The sequence below is a fragment of the Acyrthosiphon pisum genome, chromosome X (assembly GCF_005508785.2).
Source record: "Acyrthosiphon pisum isolate AL4f chromosome X, pea_aphid_22Mar2018_4r6ur, whole genome shotgun sequence".
Classification (NCBI taxonomy): domain Eukaryota; kingdom Metazoa; phylum Arthropoda; class Insecta; order Hemiptera; family Aphididae; genus Acyrthosiphon; species Acyrthosiphon pisum.
The window spans coordinates 117,837,347-117,855,339 of NC_042493.1; the positions used below are offsets into that span (position 1 = coordinate 117,837,347).

Below are 17,993 nucleotides of genomic sequence, written 5' to 3' on the forward strand. Positions count from 1 at the left end.
AGTTAATAATAATATTATGTGGTTTAAATCCCCTTAACTGACTTGGTATTATTTTTAACAGGTGTTGCTGTTTAGATGAAAAATAAATTAACTGGATTAAGTTATAACCCAGTTATTAAGTATAGTATACCACTGATGGATATATCTCACCTGAATATGTCTAAAGTAACCACTGTATAACTACTAATTAAAATAGAAAATAATACAGAGTACAATGATAAAAAAAAAAATAGGTTCTTACAATATTATATTTATCATGAAGTTGTATTAGTCAAGCAAGAATGTTTACAAACGACTGTGTACAAGTACATGTCAGGTGAAATTTGGATTATATAATAGGTATCATAATATATTTTTTGTACATTAATATTCTGAGACAAAAATGTGTAATCCTATTTTTCATATGTAATTTTAAAATAATATTATAAATTTAGCATTTTTGATAATAGTAGTGAAATTCAGAAATGATTCCATTTTGCTGCAATGTAGAGTAAATATATATTTATTTTTTTTAATTAAATCTGTAAAACATTTTATTTCATAGATAAGAGGTTTTGGCTTTCAGAGCATTTGAAGTCTGCCGAACGTTATGATCTCACACATAAACTACCTAGTTGAAGAACTGTCTGTATGTCATGAAGGTGTTAATATAGAAGTTTTGAAAGATGTTATGTCTACTATCAGTGTTAGTTATGGATCAACATATCTTAACAGTATTGAGGCCTGTAGACTAATGATGGAGTATGGTCTTGTATTGCTAATATATTTCTCGATACATACCTGGTGAATATAATTATAATTATTTTTTTAAATTATTAATCTCTGTAAAAGAATAATGGATTTGAATAACATTTTTATGTAGGAGTAGTTGAATCAGATGGTTTATTGTATGTGATTGATTGAGAATAAATCTGAAGAATTTGTTAATACTATAGAAGCGTACAACCCAACACCAACACCTGGCCCATGGATACGTTGTCAAGAAGTAACATGGACATCTGTGTGTTTAGTTGAGTAGTCGTTAATAGGCCACCACATTTTATATCTAATTAGCATTTATAATATTCTTGTTGGTAGTAATAACCTCACGTCATATGTTTAACTTATGATAAAACATATATTTATTATATCAATTTTAGTTTTTTTGTGAATGTTCAGTAAAAAGTGTTATGTATAATTTAAATCAACTATTGCATTCAAGTTAAATAAATACAGTTTATATTCAGTAGGTTTATTCATAAAAGTAAACAATAGTTTTTTCCTCGACAATATTTTGCTTTATACTTCAATATGTATTCTTAAATAGTTAGTAGTAGGTAGTAGTAGTCAGTAGTAGTGTACAATAAAACTGAGATAAGTCAGTAAGCTGTATATCAAGAAAAAACTATGGTCTACGTCATCACAACACATAAGCAACTTCATTTACAATCATAGGTATCAAGTTTATTATATGCCGATATGCTCTGTACTAGTATTGTTTCACTGTTTATTTTTTGAAATGTATTTTAAATATATTCTGAATGGATGTTTTATGTGGACATTATATTATGTATACATATTAACTATTAAGTTAAATCATTTTGAATTTTGTAATTTATTCAATAAAATTAAAAAAAAATTTAAATGAAGGATGGTAATAGATATGATTATTTAATACTTTAACTTTTTTTCTGAAGGACATCTATTATTATTTATTATTAATAATAAACAAAAAAAAATGTAATATTCTCTTGGATATAACATACTGAAGTGGTTTAATGAAGAGAAAATTAAAGGATAAACGAGATGAAATAACAAAAAAACTACAAGGTAGTACCATGTTGTACCTTGGACCGCGTGTACCTTGGTCTTATGCTTATTTCTGCCTTTGTAATTGGTAAAGAATTAATTCATGGAGGAAATTATAGCCACTAGTTCTACGACATTCTAACCTTACCGCAGTAAGAACAATAAAAAAAATTTAATTTTGCCTATATAATTTTTGGTATTTCTAAATTTTATTTTCAACATTTAAATTAGTTATAGAAGTTCTTACGATTAGTGCCATTTTACTTTAAATATTGAATAGAATTTAATTGTTTGGTAAATTCAAACAAAAATTAGTATCAAGGTCCAAAAAATTACATTTTTTCCAAATTTGTATGCATGTACTTTGGACCAAATCATTAATTCTAAAGGTTTAAATTATTTAACAATATTTTTTATCATCTATTTAAGATTGAGTGGTTATATATTATCTATCTACTGATTATACTGAATTGGTTAGGTAACTTATAATTTTTTAAGTAATATATTTCTAATTTTTTTTTCTATTTCTATGTATATTTAAATGTAAATTCCAAGGTACATAATACATTGTACCTTGGACCATTTTTTATTTTTTTAGAAACTATGATGATATATATATATATAAATAGGCAGTTATTTCTTTATTAGTACTAACCTTATAATTATCAATGTAATCTATACTCTGTTCCACAATAAAACATGCCATGTCCCGACCAGACAAACAATATTTTAACTATATTATATTATACTTCTTAGCTGGGTGCAGAGATATTCACTGTTTCAGGATAAATATTTATAACACCTATATGTTTTTTATTTAAATATTGATGAGATAGTGTGTATATGTTGTTAATTGTTTTGTATTTCAGCCATCGTTTAATAACCGTCATGATTCGTGTTAGTATTTCTTAATACTGGTGTTCAATAGTTTAGAAAAATCACAACTTTTGAAGGCTGAGCCCCTATGAATTGTCAAGCCAAAAAAAAAAATGTTAAAAAAAATGATTTAAATTATTCACAATAAAATATAAATTCCTAACACGAATGTACAACATTTGTTTTAGACCATCCATATATATTTTACGTATAAGAAATAATTTAGTATTTGTGGATTTGGTTTAATCAGAATCAATTAATGATCTTATTGGATTTTATTTTAAAGAAAATAATTATTGAATTTACCTATGATTTTACCAAAATTTTACCAAAATTTTTTGGGGTTTGGTCAATTCAGGTGTTTTGAAAACAGAATCTTCGGGTTATATGGATTTCGGGTGTTTTAAGGGTTTTTAGGGGTTCCAGTTAATTCGGGTGCAAGGTTAGGTTAGGTGCTCTTTACTGAGGTGTGTATGATGTTTGGTCGAGAAGGCCAGTGGTGACTGTACGCCACTAGCAGAGCGCGCTATCTCCGCGGCTAAAGACAGTTTATCGGTGGCTAGCTCTAACCAGTTACTACCAGCGTCGATGTGCAAGTATATATACAACCGAACATGTATCAGACATCGTGGGGCGCTCGTAGTAGATGGCGTCAGACCAGCCGAACGGCAGACCTCTGGCTACTGGCCAGATCAGTGTTCATACCTTGCTTAAGGAATAAAATTGCTTCATGACCATAAAAACTTTAAAATGTTTAAAACTAATTGCTTCACTGTGCACTATACGGCACCTTAACCGCGGCCGTGCACCGATGCAGTCTTAACGTTCGTCTAACTACAAATTTCGCCTCACACCAAAATTTTTTTTGATTTTCAACACATTTTTTTTTTTGATTTTGTGTCTGTTTTGTATTTATATGTGTTTCTGATAAGGTTGGGTCTTTTCAATGCCTTATTATTGGAAAATTTATATTTTCTTGAATAGTGTAAGAATTGTAATATGTTTTTTGTATTTATAGGGTATAGGTATTCATTGAATTATATTTTGTATTCGGCCACACAGGCTGTTTGTTATTTAGTTAGTGGTATAATTAGTGTCTTGTTGTCGCCGCCTTATTGGAATAGTATCAGAATTTATTGTGATCATTTATGTTTGCATCTGGATGTACTTTTATCGAGTATATTACCGTGTAAACAGTAATATTTTAATATTTTATGAATGTACAGATTGTTTTCGATAATTTCAAGAGAGCAAGTGGTAGTTACATATCTGTAATATATATTATATATATTAAATTTAATAAGAAAAGAAATATTTTTACTTCAAAAAGCATTGACCTCAATATCAAGAAGAATCTACTAAAAACGTACACCTGGAGCATTATGTTATATGGATGTGAAACATGGACTATTGCAAGAGAAGAAATGAGAAGAATAGAGGCATTCGAAATGTGGTGTTACAGGAGGATGCAAAAGATAAGTTGGACTGATAGAATCACCAATGAAGAAGTTTTAGAAAAGGTATCGGAGAGAAAATCAATGTGGAAGAGTATACAGAAAAGGCGAAACGAATTAATAGGTCATATTTTAAGACACGATGGGCTGCTATTACTAATCTTAGAAGGTGTAATCGACGGAAAAAACCATAGGGGAAGACCAAGATTGCAATACATAAGTCAGATAATGGAAGATCAAGGATGTAACTCATACCAAGAATTAAAGAGGAAAGCTAGTGATAGAGAAGCATGGAAATTGCTGCAAACCAATCATTAGATTGAATACTGCAGAGAGAGAGAGAGAGAGAGAGAGAGAGAGAGAGAGAGTGAGAGAGAGATATTATATATTATGATATTTTTAGTGTGTTCCTTGGGTGTAATTCAGTCTTGTAAAGTATTCGAATAAATTTATTTGAATAAAAGTATTTGAATACTATCTTAAATACTTTTTTTTAAAAGTATTCAAATACGTATTCAGAATACTTTTATTTGTATTTTTTATTCATTAAAAAAATACTTTTTCCCGATCCAGAAAAATAGTTTTAAATTTGTGACAAGACATATTATAAATCATGACCATTCATTTTATTCTTTGAACGAAATATAATATTGGCCCATGATATGATTATTTTTATAAACACCAATGTGTTGTATCCCGTATGGCCCGTATCGGCCCTATAATTTGGGGTCAACATTTTTAAATAACTTATAATTACGATGTATTTTTAATTATTAATTAATAAATGTTATTTACTAACCATTCAAAAACTGACAAAAAGTAGTGGTGAAAATAAGTATTCGAATATGACGTATTCTGAATATATTTTTTAAGAACTTTTCGAATATGTATTCTGAATACCTTAATTCTCATTTATTCGAATATAATATATTTCGAATACAAAATAAAAGTATTCTTTACAAGACTGGTGTTATTGACCTTTTGGTTGTGTTGATATTATGATACTTCAACAACTGGTTTTAATAATTGTATACCTAATTTTAAAAATTAAAATTAAATTTTTCATGTTTTAATATGGTTATTGACTATTGTATTTATAAATCGTGGTTACAACTAATACAATTTCGAGTCCTATTATGTAAAAAAGTGTAAACGACATTTTCATTTTTTTACAGGAACTAATATAACACTTTTAAAATCGAATATCTGATGGATTTTTATGAAAATTAGATGTGGTTATAAAAAAAAATATTTCAAAAATACAATTACAGAACAAAAATAATATTTTTAATATTGTATAACTTATACGCTTACAATAAAATAAATGTTCGAATATAGTTCAATAAGATGTTGTCGTGTTGATTAGTGCATGGCGCTTAAACTAGTCATACACTACTCCATGCCACAAAGTTGCTTACGTATTTTTTTCGAAAATATTATCTAAATGACATGTCGCTTTCGTCAAATCTTTAAATGGCAAAATTACATGCTTACGTTTATATTGTCGCTTAGGCATTTTACAGATCGATGCGTCAGAATTTTAGAAAAATGTTGATACAAATATCTCATTTTCGTCAAAGTTGTCGCTTAGGTACGCCCTTTTACCTAATAGGGCTCGATTACTTACAATGGTGGTCATTAGCATGACATAAACATAATGGTAAATAGTTTTATAGTATGATCGCTAAAGTCAAGATTTGATTCTAGATCGCACAATACGTCACTTGCATATACCTACCTATATAATTAAATATTAATTATTATCATAATACTATAAACTACGCTACGATTTACAGGTAGTTGATTTTAGGGTAGGATTAATAACATGTACATTCCATCTAAAATTTTTTTAACTAAAAAAAAATATAAATTCCACCTGTATGTTGTATGTACCTATTTTTGACCTTAAAACACGTAAACTCAACCAATGGTGAAATCTACAGAATACAACTATTTTTAGTATAGCTACATATCAACACTGTAGACATAAATAAACAAAACAATTGTATTATAAATAATTATAATTGTGTATGCAGCAGTAAAATACAGCGGACACAACTTATCACCATCACCAACACCAGGGCAATACAATTTTACCACCTTCTGCCACACGTGTGACGAGCTTTCACTAAGCACTGAGATTCATTAAAAATCGGTTCTAAAAAAGGGCCAACAGTAGTTTTAGAATTTAATTAAAATTTTTATTAGATAACATCAAAAGAGAAAATTACAGCTAATACATTTTTAAACAAAAATCACACTGTAAAATATTATTAGTAAGAATAACAGTACAATAATAAAAAACTAAAAAGCCAGTGACGTTGCAAGAGATGTTATTGGGTTGAACATTGAATTGTTGATTTTAATCTCATAATTAAAATTTGTCATATGAATAATATATTATTTATAATTTATAACACTATGATATTATTTTAATAAATTAGAATTTTTAAGGTAAATGATCAAATTTAAAATTATTTTACTTTAAAAGTAATATTACTTAATAATAATAAGTTGACAACCCCGCCTAACGCATTTATGCATTTATTAATGCATAAATTATAAGACAATCAAAATTTGTCAAATGGTCTAAGCATAATAATAAAAAAATTAATAATATATGATCAAGCACCAATGATAAGACTTTCGACGGTCATAAGCATTGAGTTTATCAAATTTGTTCAATGTTTTACAATATTTGACAGTGAGTGGCACATATTTACCCTGCTTAAAAACTAAAGTATTTGTAATACATACTATAATTTTTTAAATTATTAGTTTTAATTAATATAAAATATCGACCATATTTGGCAAATAATTTCAATTTTGGTTTAATTAAATAACAACATAGAAAAATATAGAAATTATTAACACATCTTCTAAAAAATGATTTAAAAAATGACATAATGAATATTAATATATATTAATTTGACAAAGCGAGTTTAAATATTTAAAATAGAAATGTTTATAATATATTATGTATTTATGTAATACCTACTTAAAATAACCATTATTTTTAAATTCCCATGGCTAAAGTATTTAACTATCAAATATCAACATTTATATGATTCCATTAGAGAAAAAAGAAAAAATAAATTATGAAATTTAATTTAGTATCCTAATTTAAGTCTTGCTTTAAGAATGAGTAAAAATATATTTGTTTACAATATCAATATTAAATGCAAAAGGAAAAATGAAAATAGTAAATATCAATTTCAGATTTTAAAATTAAATTATGTGAAAGGAGAAAAATGTTTTATATTATGATATGTTTTATAATGATTATATAAATAGAACACTGTATAATAAGATTGTATGAATATTATTATTTTCAGCCTGAAGCAAGTGCCTTGAGACATCTTTTATATTCACTGAATGTATCGTCCTGCAACATTAAATTGATCAATAAAAAAATTAGATTTCTGTAGACACCAAAAATATACACAAATTAATTAAATATTTTAAAGAAATAGATAAGTTTTTTTTTTACAACATTTTCTAATGGATGAGTGAAAAATCAACAATTTTCAGACTTACGTTAAAATAAGTTCAAGCAAACCAAAAGTGTTAAATATTAGATAATTATTGATTAATTCAGCAATCAATCATTACAGCTGACTTCTTTTTCATTCACTACTCGTGCAGCAGCTCACGGTAATATCTGACTGTTGATTCAATTAAATAAAACAAAACAAATTTTAAATTAGGTATTATATAATATTATGTTGTCAATAGTTTTCTAATTATAAAAAAATGACTGTAATCGATCTATGATTATTTAATGGAAAAAATTCTAAAGATTCTGAATAAATAAGATAGGTCATACATAATATGAATATTTGAATGTTACAAACTTGAAAATATTTAATTTTTAGTTTATCTCACCCAGCCAATCACAAAATTTGATGATTATTATAAATTCATTTAAAAAAAACAACGATTAATAGTACAGAGCACTAAAAGTTACTTTTTATAGTTTAGTTCAATAAAGTAAAGCTGTTTACCTCTAAAATCTGTAAAAATTTTAAAAGAATGTTAGATAACTTTTATCGTGGATTAAAATATTACATTTTAGATAAGCAACACCAATGTAATCATTTATCGCTATTTATTTTAACTTGGATTTGACAGAATATAAAGGGAGGATACGAGTAAATAAGTACTTTTTTCTCACCTCCTCTTGTGTGAGATGTGATCAGATGTGATCAGATGATCACATGTGTGCCAAGTCCAAATTAAAATAATGAGTGATAAATTATTGGTTTGGCATTGTAATTTAGTGTTATTTAATCTATGCTAAAATTATCTAACATTCTTTTAAAACTGGTATCGATTACATTGATTAATTATTAATGATACTTTAATTCTATTGTCTTTTAGATAGGTACATAAATTTGAGTTAATTTAAAAAAAGTGTCAGGTATTTAATATTTATTTTAAAACCTATATCATAATCTTTTATTATTACCTATAAATCTATATTGAGAAAACGTTAAACCGACATTTTTTGTATCCGTTTTATAAGTGCGTACATAGCAAATTTACACTCAGAGACATTTAACTCCGTTAATTTAAAAATTAGATTGAATTGACCTCTCATAAAATTTAAAGGTAAGATTATTATCTAAGTAATCTTATGGGTTGGTAACTTTATTAAATTTATGTACCTATCTAGAAACATAAAATAAAAAAATGAATTTTATAGTATTTCACATTTATAAAATTATAAAATTGATGTTTATTTAAAACATGACATTTCGAAAAATTCCATCTTCAGAATAACAAAAATAAATAAAAATATAAAACCTATTTGAAATAAAAATTAAGATACATTTCCTTTCATTACTGATAAAATATTAGGTATATGTTACAAGGGATAAATATAAAATAGTAAAATAAAAGTAGATACTTTAAGATACTTTAAGGGCTATAAGTTTAAAAAAAACATTTTACTTAAGGACTGGGATTTCATTTTTATTATTATTAATAAGTAATACTTAATAATATGCCACTACACACTCGCATACTATGTTGTCATCTTCTTATAAACATACAAAATAGCATAATGATATAATATTATCTGTTTTCAGCAGTTCCAATTTTGTGTAGTAAGCTTTAATAATAGACTGAATTTATCTGGGTTGACTTATTATCAAACTTAAAGGTAAGAACATTATCTTTGTTTTTGCTTAGGTTTTTTTTTTTAAGATTAATTATTAACAAATAAAAAAAGTTATCATGAAATTTAATAATTCCACACCCTTACTTCATAATATGACTAATATGCATGTTACGGTCAATGACGAAAATTGAACATTTACGTCATTAACGTTAGTGGCCAAGTTGTTAGGTTATTTTCCTTAGCTACTGGACAATAACGTCAGTTTCCATGATAATCATTTACTGTTGTAAATTACAACAGTTAAAGTAAAACAGTTTTACCTCAATGACCAAATATTAACATTATTAACCATTGACTGACTGTCAATTAAGTAAGTGACTGAAAATACACATTAATTTCTTTAATTACAGTTATAAATTATTAATCTTATTATTTAATTATATTATATTTATTATTTATTTTGGCAAGGGATGCTATTGTGACATTTTGAGTTACACAACATTTCCGCTGATCAACAAATGCATTTGTTTGTTCTGCACTTATGTGTTTATAACAGAAAATTTTGTAACTTTGTGACCCAGGGATACTAGGTACTAGAGTCGGGGCCAAACGATTGTGCGATTGGTGGCTCCGCCTACTTTTGCCGGCGGCTAATTAGGACGCGTAGTTTTAGGTAACGGTCACACATGAAAAGCACGCGATTTTCAAATTCGTTTTGGATAAAAGATTTTTTTCTAGCATATTACTACGTGAACGCAATATGCGATTTGTGATGATATGAACGCGGTAAAATGATACGGTTATTTTGTTTTCAAATATCCTGCCAACAGTGGTTACTCACTAGTGTGATATCGCCTAGTGGTGGGCGGAGCCACCAACCGCACATACGTTTAGCCCTGGCATTAAAACCTGTAGCTTCTTTCAGTGTTATAACCATTTCATTCATTTCATTTATTATTTCATCCATTTCATTTCACAGATTTCTAGTCAACGAAAAATTGTTTACAGGTATACAAATGTTTAAGAATGCCTTTCTCTGTACCTAATTAAAGGCAATGATACTGAAATAGCTACGATACTTTATGGTAAAATAATTCAATAAAATAAATTAGCTACCTTTGATAATTTGTTACAATATTATTAATATTATTATGGTTTACCCGAGTAACTATTGCTGATATTAATATAATAAGTACTAATGCGTGCGGATAGATAACTGATAGTGACCCGTATCAAATAAATGTATAGTTTACAACAACGTCAACAGGAGTTGGGAATTGACGTGAATAATAAAATAATACCTAATTACAACGTTGACCATAATACATTGCCACTTACGTATATTACATGTCATTTAAGTAAATTTGTATTGTGCTAGGTAATTTTTGACATTCGCCTTAACATATATAATTTATTTATTTATTAGATAAAATATTATGCTTACCCCAATATCAGCCTTCAAAGATGTCCTATACATCGACATGTAAACATTTTTAATTTCAACTATATATATTTCACAACGAGTTGCAACTATACGAAGCAACGGTCTTTCATCATAGCCAGAACAAGGCCTGCTAGCAAACATCAATTGGTTGGTGAAGTAAGCAATTTTGTCTTTTACGGATTTCACTGTATAACAATAATATAACAGTTTATATACAAATAGTTTAAATTAGAAAATTTCAAATTCTTACCAACTACTCTAATATTGACAAATGCTTAACTGTTGATAACATCTTCAAAATCTCTGCCAGTTAGACGATGATATTCTAAAAATACTTGTTATAATTGACAGAAACTACGGCTACACAAGATCAAGTTGAATGTAGAGTCATCTGTTCCAAATTGTAGTTCATCTATCAATTTAAAATAATTAAAAAATACACAGTTGTTTTTTACATTTTTTAAAATAAATTAAATGAAATACTATACAAGCCTGTAACAAGTTTTGTGCATCAGCTTGTGCAGATGCAACATCAACAAATGTATTTATCACTGCGTTGTCCCGATACAAATAAAAGTAAAATTATATTATCATCAAAGAAAAGTACTAAAGAAAAAACAAACCTGACATAGTGACACTAATAATCTGCGGAAACTTCCTAATGTTTTTTCCATAAGCTCTTTTTCTAAATCACTTCCAAATACTAGAAAAAAAATATAATAGTTAAATTACTAAACAATATTATATACTAACACCAAACATTTTAATATAAACTAAATTTAACCTAAAATTATGGTATGCCATTTTTATGTTATTGAACTCAGCATTAGATTTCAATTATTGTTTTTTCATCAGTGTGAATATCATTAATTAGAGTATCATGAATTTCTTTAGCAAGAAATTCACAAGTAGGTGTCATGAGTCCTACAACTAGTTTTATCATATTTCCACCAAATTCATTTTTCAATTCGGATATTAAATCCTAAAATTATAAAACAATATATTATTTATCAAACTAATAATTAATACTACAAAATTAATAATTGTGGAATGAAGTGTCACAGCATGTCATAAGTCTAACAAATATTATGTACTACTTACATGTCTTGAATTGAATTGCAATTTCTTGTCTTTGAGAATAAACTCTATTGGCCAAGACTTCTACTATCTGACTTCTGTACTCTACTGTCCAACCCATAGCCCTATGCAATATTCAAGCATCACGATGTGGATCAAATGGATTGACTGGACGAACCGTTGGATTAGACTAAAACAAAATAAGATGTTTTTCAATATGCATAACATAAATACAGTACACATTTGTATAGGTAACATTATTCTTTTTTAAAACTATTGAGGTAATATTACAATGTAAATTTTTTTGGACAAATTAGCAATAAATAACTATTAGTTACTGGTTATAAAAATTAACATTGATCTCAATATTGATTAAGAAAAGTGAGTATGCATCATCAATTTTTGAATGACATGAATAGCAGAATATAAAAGTTAATTATCATGTTATCGGCATTATCTAAACTACAGGTTTTTAGCGTAATTAAAATGAGTGCTGTGAAAGTAAGTGTTTATGAAAGTAAGATATTAATGAACTATAATAATATATTATTATAATATATTATATGTATTGCTATACTACTTCAGAACTTACTGTTATTCCTTAAGTAATAGACATTTAGAATCAACACTAATTAACAATATTCAATCATGTATAATTATCAGTATTAGTTTATATGGTGGATGGAAAAACTAAATACCTACTTATTATTTATTATTTATAATATAGGTAGGTAGGTATACCTACATTATATAGATGTTATATGGACTAAAATATAATTAACTTCTATAAATTACTACTTATCTATTCTATATTATTAATGGAAAATCAATCATATTGTATATTAATGATAATAATAAAATTGTCAACTACTATTTATACAGCCTAGATGTAATGATTAATGACGCAATTAATGTGGAAATACACTTTTTCTACAACAATAATGAAATAAAACACACAAAATGTTACTGCGTATGAAATTGGTAGGTATTCTGGAATTGAAGTGTTTGTAACACACAAATATTTTATCAATTTTTTCAAGCCTGTTTGTAAACATTAATGATTAATATTGACTATTAATTTGGAATTACGTCGATTTGATAAAGTCATTTGGTACCTACCAACCTATTTAGCATTTATAAAAAAAAAATCGGTCAATTTGTAACCACACAACCAATTAAAACAATCATTTGAAATAGATATCTACTATCTAGAATGCATACTTCATGCCGTTTGATATTTTGCTCTGATAAAAAACTTAGGTACAGCCATATAAGTAAAGAGACACCTATTGGTACCTATCAGTATCAGGAACAACTTGGCCCACCGGGATACCCGCATTTATTGCCTCCGTCTTACAAGTGCGAAACAATTAACAGCAAATGTGTGCTCAGCAATTCACGTTTGGCTAACATATTATCAACTCTCTCACAGCAACCCAGCTAGTTACGATATAGATATACAATCAATGTCAAATGTGGCCTGGGTAATACATTTTGTCGGCCTGAATTTTTCTCCCGGGCCATCCAAGGTACCTATTGCAGACCATGACCGATTTAAGTCTTAAACATAAAAATTAACTCACCTGGTTCTTGGGAGATTCTTCTGGATGGTTCATGTTTAGGTATATAGATTCTTGAGAGTTATGCATTTTTATACCTGAACGGGAAGCGAAGCAAACACAAAAAACAAACGAAATAAAATAATACGTTGGATAGTGAATGAGTAATGACAATTTATACAATTATGACAATGTAGTAGGCCATTAGACATATAATAATATTAAATTATAAATATTACATAACAATATATTATATTATACGTCTAGGGTACAACTTGACTATAAGAACAAACCACTAACCTATTACGAACAGACAATAAATTAGAATATTAGAATTCTACCGGGAAATTTCTAGAAAATCTCTAGAATTCTGCGATACGAGTGATAAGCACTTGTCCGAAAAATGATAAGAGTGGTTGCACACAGCGGTTATCCCGTGACAACTTGAGGTGAAATTGCATAGCACGATAATAATAATATTCAGTCAGCTGTATTCGTCCGGTTCAGACCGAAAGTCAGAATTTAAAAAACAATAAACAACTACGGGCGGGAAGCAGAGTGCAATCAACGGTATGGAAAATACCTTACAATTTAGAACTTAGAAGTCAGACGTGTCAACCATGACGTAATAATTCAGTATATAATTCAGTAAGTATTATAATCAATAATTTTTCATTCGTAATAGTGATGTGGTAATTACTTCACTAGGTAGCCGCTGCCGCCAGCACAGAACGGATGAATTTCATATACGAATTTCATATACGTATATACCTACCTCGTCGACGCGGTCGGTATTGTTAACCGTTGCTAGGATGATTTGAGTAAGTATGCCAGGTTGAAGTGACCATAGACAAATAGATAAAATAGAGCATTATAAAGCACAGACTTCCATTATACTATTATAGAAATCTGTGTTATAAAGTAGTTACTATCAATAATAATAATAATAATAATAATAATAATAATAATAATAATAATAATAATGTATTAATAATTATTAATAATAATGTAATAATTATTACTCAGTACCACGATGTAGAGAAGATCTATCTTCTCTACATCGTGCTCAGTACTCTACGACGCCGACTCGGTAGTAATATTCGTATTTTTGTACCATAGATAAGTAGCACACGACTGTCAAGCCGCTGGAATGTAGCGGAAGAGTGATAAATAAATCCATTTCATAACAAAGGAACAAACATCAATGTCAATTCGATGATAACACACTCCTGTACTACATAATATATTATAGAAGTCTGTGGATGATGAACAGCCGGTAGGCTATAACGTCAATAACGATATCGCGTCCAATCGATCATTATTCACTATTCAGTACTATAATATAATAATATTATATAATATTATTGTCCTCCCATCGATAATGTTTATTTTATTTTATGTTATTGTTATTAAATATTGAAACAATAAATTAATTAACTCCGAAGTTTGGGATTTTAATGCAGTGCACAATAATACAATAAGTCCAAAGTAAATCTTATGATCAATTAAAGGACCAGGTCTAAAGCTCAGCGTGATAGGTACTAGAACCTAATTATTTAATTTATGTGAATGAAAAATCTCCATAACTCTATTAATGACATAAATGTTGGTTACTTTAATTTTTTACATGCTTAATATTAACTGAACATTTTTTTATTTGTAGCTCTAACAATGATTTTGACGATGGTGACTCACTTTCATCCACGAATGCCGTGCCTTCATCTAAAAAAATATAAGTAGCATCATTCATTGATTTAACATCATACTTAATTTATAATAATATACACAATTATACTCAATGCACGTTAAGATCTTAATGAGTACCTTTAAAGTTTTTTAATTTAGCCTAAGTGAATTCAACTATTTTAGACGTGTTCTTTGCCAAACATACCATTTTATTGGTCTAATGAAGCTATAAGAATTCTGAAAACAGATTTGAATTTGTGGTTAAGTCTACTTGAAATGTACTTTCCCATAATTTCAATATTATATCCCAAATTCTTAAAAACATTATATTAAAAAGGAGTAATTAAAAATTGTTATATTTCAATTTTTGGAGAAGTTAAAATCAAAATTATGGAAAGCCGATTAAGTAAACTTGAATTTAGAACTAGAATTCCTATCATTTCCTCAGATCAATTAGTATGTTTGATGAAGAACACGTCTAAAATCCTATGTCGCACGTGTGTTAGACAAAGATAGAGAATCTCCTGGTGGAATCCCCTTAAATTTTGGTTTTTATGTCCTATTTTTTCTAGTTCCTTGAATATCATTATGAATGTTTTCTACGCCTACATTTACCCATGATGTTAACCTTGATTTGAAAAGCACACAATAGTATTTATTTTATGTTTCCAATTTCTGTAAGCTCTACTCTATACAATTGTCAAGACGTATTTGATAAATTTAGGTTTACTTATTTTTACACACATATTATTGATTGAAAATTATTTTTATTTTAGCTGTAACCATTATTATCAGGAAATTTTATTATTAAAAATAAATGCAGCAGCCGCTTCTTCATTGAGTAAAAAGTAAATATTATCTATTTATTAAGCATTGTACATAATTTGTGAATAATGTTTAAATAATTTTCATGAAGGACACGGTTGCCATATTCTTATAAAGAAGACATTAATATAGCAAAATACATCATAAAGAATAACTATGTATTTGATGTATTCGGTACGTTCATGTGGAAGTAGATGGAAATGCGTTGTGTAAGCGTTATGAAATATATAATATTAAGTTATAACAAAGCTTTGACCTCTCAAAAAATATTTACTCAGTTCCTTGAATTCACTTTTTCGTAAAATACTTAAATGTGTAATAACTAATGGTACAATAACAATCATGAATATTTCCAACAACTAGAGTTTACTTAATAACAATAATTTGTAATATTACATTTTTTTTTTTGAAAATTATAACAAAAGTCATGTTTTTTTATCTTGTAGGTTTGTAGAGTGGCAATCCACGAAAAAGAGATATAATATAAAGCATATAAAATATGATATTGCTAAAAACGATAAAGAAAGATATCCATTTATAAAACTAAAAGTCATGAAACTTTTGCTACATGGGTACTGTACCTACTTTGTTTTATTTTCATCTTTTTATATTATATATCTTGGTATATTTAATGCAAGTTCATATCCTTGGATACTCTTAAAAAAAATGTATTTATGTTAACACTATAATTTTATACCTACTTGAATATTTAAATACTTTCTTAGTTTTGTTACCAAATCTAGGCCATTCTCGCCTTATTTTTATAGAATTAAATTGTTATTCAACACTGATTTAATTGTTGAGTTAATTTTATGATCCACAAGTTTAACTTTTTACAATAAACTATGTGATAATTGGAAATTGGTGTTTGGCATTTATAACTCCTAACAACTATGTTAATTTGGTTTATCTGGTAACATTAAAAAAGAGATTGCAGTTTGTTTTCATCACTTTAACTTACATTTTTTTTTAAAATTACAATTTATGTTCAATAAAACATATTTTGTTATCATATTTTAGCTAAAATAATCATAAATGTTAAAGGATGTTTGTTAAATATATTTTGGTTTATATTTTCTGACATCACTGATAATCACCAAATAATAATTAGTAGGATTTTGAAATTCCGAAGTATTATTGCGCTTGCTGATAAACAATGATTTTTTTCCAGTTGTGGTTGATAGTGATTAGCACAGTAGATTATTGATGTATACGCTCGGGACTATATTCATAATGTAAACAATTGTCCCAGTGGATTTGCTTGGCTTAAGAGTTAACCGGTAGATTACACTGGAGTCTAGTGTCCCTAATTTTAATATTTACAATCACGATTTAAAATAGTATTATCTAAAATCATGCTTACAATACAGTGTACATACAACAAACAAACAAAATGTCTCATTAAAAATATAATTGCGAATAAATTAAAGCAGTAATTAAAATGGTTGATTATATATTATATAATTGTTGACAAATAATAAGCATATTATTATATATTTTATGGTGTATATGTCACTATTATAAAATATTATGAATTGGCAAGTGCTTTGTTAATTTACTGCAAGCAAATTAAATATAACAGTTTTTTTTTAATACTTTACTCACAAAATACATAATACAATTTATATCTCATATTTTTAAAATCACAGCAAGTTATAACATTTTAAATTCACAATTTACCGTGATTAAAATACATTCTCTGATTTAAAACACTGACTCAGGTAAATACTGTTACTTATTAAGATTGGTTTCAAATATTGGTTTAAATCACAGTAGATTATCTTATAATCTATCGTGGTTTGAGTGACAGAATTTTAGCAAACTCTATAGTTTATTGAAAATAATCTTTCGACTCCGTGTTTTGTTATGTCATTAATTCATCTTTGTAAATTGATACCTACAATTTCAAAATTAAATATGGTTGTAAAATTAATTAAAATTATAAATAAAAGTATTCATTTAAATACATAGAAAATTATACTGGGTGATTCTTTTATCAAACAACACTCATTATGTCTAAAAACGTAAATTTTTTTGAAAACATTTTTTTACGTAGTTTCAAGTTGCTTATAAAACAACGTTTTTATTAAAAAATTATATTTTTAAATATTTTTATCCTAATAATTTTTTAAGTTTTTTACTTTTTGGAATGACAACATAGG

The 17,993-nt window shown here is 27.3% G+C and overlaps 3 long non-coding RNA genes across 3 annotated transcripts; 1 reads left to right on the forward strand and 2 right to left on the reverse strand.

Annotated features, from left to right (window-relative positions):
• Positions 1-7,394: 7,394 nt before the first annotated feature.
• Positions 7,395-11,282, reverse strand: LOC107885041. Its single transcript, XR_003838703.1, has 5 exons — positions 11,173-11,282; positions 10,935-11,096; positions 10,685-10,869; positions 7,656-7,783; positions 7,395-7,503 (listed from the first exon to the last, which is right to left on the reverse strand). It is a non-coding gene; the product is annotated as an uncharacterized LOC107885041 (long non-coding RNA).
• Positions 11,283-11,502: 220 nt separating this feature from the next.
• LOC107885042 lies at positions 11,503-13,674 on the reverse strand. Its single transcript, XR_001680302.2, has 3 exons — positions 13,345-13,674; positions 11,786-11,951; positions 11,503-11,666 (listed from the first exon to the last, which is right to left on the reverse strand). It is a non-coding gene; the product is annotated as an uncharacterized LOC107885042 (long non-coding RNA).
• An 87-nt stretch (positions 13,675-13,761) lies between these two features.
• LOC107885043 lies at positions 13,762-15,737 on the forward strand. The gene is made up of 4 exons (XR_003838704.1): positions 13,762-13,968; positions 14,029-14,141; positions 14,440-14,858; positions 14,984-15,737. It is a non-coding gene; the product is annotated as an uncharacterized LOC107885043 (long non-coding RNA).
• Positions 15,738-17,993: the final 2,256 nt, after the last annotated feature.